This window comes from Pavona decussata, unplaced genomic scaffold (assembly GCF_977016875.1).
Source record: "Pavona decussata unplaced genomic scaffold, jaPavDecu1.1 SCAFFOLD_5, whole genome shotgun sequence".
Taxonomy (NCBI): Eukaryota; Metazoa; Cnidaria; class Anthozoa; order Scleractinia; family Agariciidae; genus Pavona; species Pavona decussata.
Window position 1 is genome coordinate 573855 of NW_028145429.1, and position 6000 is coordinate 579854.

The window sequence follows — 6000 nt, forward strand, 5'->3', positions numbered from 1 at the left end:
TTGACTCGAACAAGACAGGGGAGACACCGGACTCTCCCCCCAAAGTGCCAGTGTCACAGGACACCCACCCTCAATGCCAATACCCTGCTAAAAGCCATTTCGGACCATAAGAGTGAAAGATTGGAGTATCGTTGACTTAAACAAGACGACGGGGACACCAGGCTCCCCCCCAGTGTGCCAGTGTCACAGCATACCCACTTTCAATGCCAATACCCTGCTAAAAGCCATTTCGGACCATAAGAGTGAAAGATTGGAGTATCGTTGACTTAAACAAGACAAAGGGAACACCAGGCTCCCCCCTCCAGTGTGCCAGTGTCACAGGACACCCAGCCTCAATGCCAATACTCTACTAAAAGCCATTTCGGACCATAAGAGTGAAAGATTGGAGTATCGTTGACTTAAACAAGACGACGGGGACACCAGGCTCCCCCCCAGTGTGCCAGTGTCACAGCATACCCACTTTCAATGCCAATACCCTGCTAAAAGCCATTTCGGACCATAAGAGTGAAAGATTGGAGTATCGTTGACTTAAACAAGACAAAGGGAACACCAGGCTCCCCCCTCCAGTGTGCCAGTGTCACAGGACACCCAGTCTCAATGCCAATACTCTACTAAAAGCCATTTCGGACCTTAAGAGTGAAAGATTGGAGTATCGTTGACTCGAACAAGACAGGGGAGACACCGGACTCTCCCCCCAAAGTGCCAGTGTCACAGGACACCCACCCTCAATGCCAATACCCTGCTAAAAGCCATTTCGGACCATAAGAGTGAAAGATTGGAGTATCGTTGACTTAAACAAGACGACGGGGACACCAGGCTCCCCCCCAGTGTGCCAGTGTCACAGCATACCCACTTTCAATGCCAATACCCTGCTAAAAGCCATTTCGGACCATAAGAGTGAAAGATTGGAGTATCGTTGACTTAAACAAGACAAAGGGAACACCAGGCTCCCCCCTCCAGTGTGCCAGTGTCACAGGACACCCAGCCTCAATGCCAATACTCTACTAAAAGCCATTTCGGACCATAAGAGTGAAAGATTGGAGTATCGTTGACTTAAACAAGACGACGGGGACACCAGGCTCCCCCCCAGTGTGCCAGTGTCACAGCATACCCACTTTCAATGCCAATACCCTGCTAAAAGCCATTTCGGACCATAAGAGTGAAAGATTGGAGTATCGTTGACTTAAACAAGACAAAGGGAACACCAGGCTCCCCCCTCCAGTGTGCCAGTGTCACAGGACACCCAGTCTCAATGCCAATACTCTACTAAAAGCCATTTCGGACCTTAAGAGTGAAAGATTGGAGTATCGTTGACTCGAACAAGACAGGGGAGACACCGGACTCTCCCCCCAAAGTGCCAGTGTCACAGGACACCCACCCTCAATGCCAATACCCTGCTAAAAGCCATTTCGGACCATAAGAGTGAAAGATTGGAGTATCGTTGACTTAAACAAGACGACGGGGACACCAGGCTCCCCCCCAGTGTGCCAGTGTCACAGCATACCCACTTTCAATGCCAATACCCTGCTAAAAGCCATTTCGGACCATAAGAGTGAAAGATTGGAGTATCGTTGACTTAAACAAGACAAAGGGAACACCAGGCTCCCCCCTCCAGTGTGCCAGTGTCACAGGACACCCAGCCTCAATGCCAATACTCTACTAAAAGCCATTTCGGACCATAAGAGTGAAAGATTGGAGTATCGTTGACTTAAACAAGACGACGGGGACACCAGGCTCCCCCCCAGTGTGCCAGTGTCACAGCATACCCACTTTCAATGCCAATACCCTGCTAAAAGCCATTTCGGACCATAAGAGTGAAAGATTGGAGTATCGTTGACTTAAACAAGACAAAGGGAACACCAGGCTCCCCCCTCCAGTGTGCCAGTGTCACAGGACACCCAGTCTCAATGCCAATACTCTACTAAAAGCCATTTCGGACCTTAAGAGTGAAAGATTGGAGTATCGTTGACTCGAACAAGACAGGGGAGACACCGGACTCTCCCCCCAAAGTGCCAGTGTCACAGGACACCCACCCTCAATGCCAATACCCTGCTAAAAGCCATTTCGGACCATAAGAGTGAAAGATTGGAGTATCGTTGACTTAAACAAGACGACGGGGACACCAGGCTCCCCCCCAGTGTGCCAGTGTCACAGCATACCCACTTTCAATGCCAATACCCTGCTAAAAGCCATTTCGGACCATAAGAGTGAAAGATTGGAGTATCGTTGACTTAAACAAGACAAAGGGAACACCAGGCTCCCCCCTCCAGTGTGCCAGTGTCACAGGACACCCAGCCTCAATGCCAATACTCTACTAAAAGCCATTTCGGACCATAAGAGTGAAAGATTGGAGTATCGTTGACTTAAACAAGACGACGGGGACACCAGGCTCCCCCCCAGTGTGCCAGTGTCACAGCATACCCACTTTCAATGCCAATACCCTGCTAAAAGCCATTTCGGACCATAAGAGTGAAAGATTGGAGTATCGTTGACTTAAACAAGACAAAGGGAACACCAGGCTCCCCCCTCCAGTGTGCCAGTGTCACAGGACACCCAGTCTCAATGCCAATACTCTACTAAAAGCCATTTCGGACCTTAAGAGTGAAAGATTGGAGTATCGTTGACTCGAACAAGACAGGGGAGACACCGGACTCTCCCCCCAAAGTGCCAGTGTCACAGGACACCCACCCTCAATGCCAATACCCTGCTAAAAGCCATTTCGGACCATAAGAGTGAAAGATTGGAGTATCGTTGACTTAAACAAGACGACGGGGACACCAGGCTCCCCCCCAGTGTGCCAGTGTCACAGCATACCCACTTTCAATGCCAATACCCTGCTAAAAGCCATTTCGGACCATAAGAGTGAAAGATTGGAGTATCGTTGACTTAAACAAGACAAAGGGAACACCAGGCTCCCCCCTCCAGTGTGCCAGTGTCACAGGACACCCAGCCTCAATGCCAATACTCTACTAAAAGCCATTTCGGACCATAAGAGTGAAAGATTGGAGTATCGTTGACTTAAACAAGACGACGGGGACACCAGGCTCCCCCCCAGTGTGCCAGTGTCACAGCATACCCACTTTCAATGCCAATACCCTGCTAAAAGCCATTTCGGACCATAAGAGTGAAAGATTGGAGTATCGTTGACTTAAACAAGACAAAGGGAACACCAGGCTCCCCCCTCCAGTGTGCCAGTGTCACAGGACACCCAGTCTCAATGCCAATACTCTACTAAAAGCCATTTCGGACCTTAAGAGTGAAAGATTGGAGTATCGTTGACTCGAACAAGACAGGGGAGACACCGGACTCTCCCCCCAAAGTGCCAGTGTCACAGGACACCCACCCTCAATGCCAATACCCTGCTAAAAGCCATTTCGGACCATAAGAGTGAAAGATTGGAGTATCGTTGACTTAAACAAGACAACGGGGACACCAGGCTCCCCCCCAGTGTGCCAGTGTCACAGCATACCCACTTTCAATGCCAATACCCTGCTAAAAGCCATTTCGGACCATAAGAGTGAAAGATTGGAGTATCGTTGACTTAAACAAGACAAAGGGAACACCAGGCTCCCCCCTCCAGTGTGCCAGTGTCACAGGACACCCAGCCTCAATGCCAATACTCTACTAAAAGCCATTTCGGACCATAAGAGTGAAAGATTGGAGTATCGTTGACTTAAACAAGACGACGGGGACACCAGGCTCCCCCCCAGTGTGCCAGTGTCACAGCATACCCACTTTCAATGCCAATACCCTGCTAAAAGCCATTTCGGACCATAAGAGTGAAAGATTGGAGTATCGTTGACTTAAACAAGACAAAGGGAACACCAGGCTCCCCCCTCCAGTGTGCCAGTGTCACAGGACACCCAGCCTCAATGCCAATACTCTACTAAAAGCCATTTCGGACCATAAGAGTGAAAGATTGGAGTATCGTTGACTTAAACAAGACGACGGGGACACCAGGCTCCCCCCCAGTGTGCCAGTGTCACAGCATACCCACTTTCAATGCCAATACCCTGCTAAAAGCCATTTCGGACCATAAGAGTGAAAGATTGGAGTATCGTTGACTTAAACAAGACAAAGGGAACACCAGGCTCCCCCCTCCAGTGTGCCAGTGTCACAGGACACCCAGTCTCAATGCCAATACTCTACTAAAAGCCATTTCGGACCTTAAGAGTGAAAGATTGGAGTATCGTTGACTCGAACAAGACAGGGGAGACACCGGACTCTCCCCCCAAAGTGCCAGTGTCACAGGACACCCACCCTCAATGCCAATACCCTGCTAAAAGCCATTTCGGACCATAAGAGTGAAAGATTGGAGTATCGTTGACTTAAACAAGACGACGGGGACACCAGGCTCCCCCCCAGTGTGCCAGTGTCACAGCATACCCACTTTCAATGCCAATACCCTGCTAAAAGCCATTTCGGACCATAAGAGTGAAAGATTGGAGTATCGTTGACTTAAACAAGACAAAGGGAACACCAGGCTCCCCCCTCCAGTGTGCCAGTGTCACAGGACACCCAGCCTCAATGCCAATACTCTACTAAAAGCCATTTCGGACCATAAGAGTGAAAGATTGGAGTATCGTTGACTTAAACAAGACGACGGGGACACCAGGCTCCCCCCCAGTGTGCCAGTGTCACAGCATACCCACTTTCAATGCCAATACCCTGCTAAAAGCCATTTCGGACCATAAGAGTGAAAGATTGGAGTATCGTTGACTTAAACAAGACAAAGGGAACACCAGGCTCCCCCCTCCAGTGTGCCAGTGTCACAGGACACCCAGTCTCAATGCCAATACTCTACTAAAAGCCATTTCGGACCTTAAGAGTGAAAGATTGGAGTATCGTTGACTCGAACAAGACAGGGGAGACACCGGACTCTCCCCCCAAAGTGCCAGTGTCACAGGACACCCACCCTCAATGCCAATACCCTGCTAAAAGCCATTTCGGACCATAAGAGTGAAAGATTGGAGTATCGTTGACTTAAACAAGACGACGGGGACACCAGGCTCCCCCCCAGTGTGCCAGTGTCACAGCATACCCACTTTCAATGCCAATACCCTGCTAAAAGCCATTTCGGACCATAAGAGTGAAAGATTGGAGTATCGTTGACTTAAACAAGACAAAGGGAACACCAGGCTCCCCCCTCCAGTGTGCCAGTGTCACAGGACACCCAGCCTCAATGCCAATACTCTACTAAAAGCCATTTCGGACCATAAGAGTGAAAGATTGGAGTATCGTTGACTTAAACAAGACGACGGGGACACCAGGCTCCCCCCCAGTGTGCCAGTGTCACAGCATACCCACTTTCAATGCCAATACCCTGCTAAAAGCCATTTCGGACCATAAGAGTGAAAGATTGGAGTATCGTTGACTTAAACAAGACAAAGGGAACACCAGGCTCCCCCCTCCAGTGTGCCAGTGTCACAGGACACCCAGTCTCAATGCCAATACTCTACTAAAAGCCATTTCGGACCTTAAGAGTGAAAGATTGGAGTATCGTTGACTCGAACAAGACAGGGGAGACACCGGACTCTCCCCCCAAAGTGCCAGTGTCACAGGACACCCACCCTCAATGCCAATACCCTGCTAAAAGCCATTTCGGACCATAAGAGTGAAAGATTGGAGTATCGTTGACTTAAACAAGACGACGGGGACACCAGGCTCCCCCCCAGTGTGCCAGTGTCACAGCATACCCACTTTCAATGCCAATACCCTGCTAAAAGCCATTTCGGACCATAAGAGTGAAAGATTGGAGTATCGTTGACTTAAACAAGACAAAGGGAACACCAGGCTCCCCCCTCCAGTGTGCCAGTGTCACAGGACACCCAGCCTCAATGCCAATACTCTACTAAAAGCCATTTCGGACCATAAGAGTGAAAGATTGGAGTATCGTTGACTTAAACAAGACGACGGGGACACCAGGCTCCCCCCCAGTGTGCCAGTGTCACAGCATACCCACTTTCAATGCCAATACCCTGCTAAAAGCCATTTCGGACC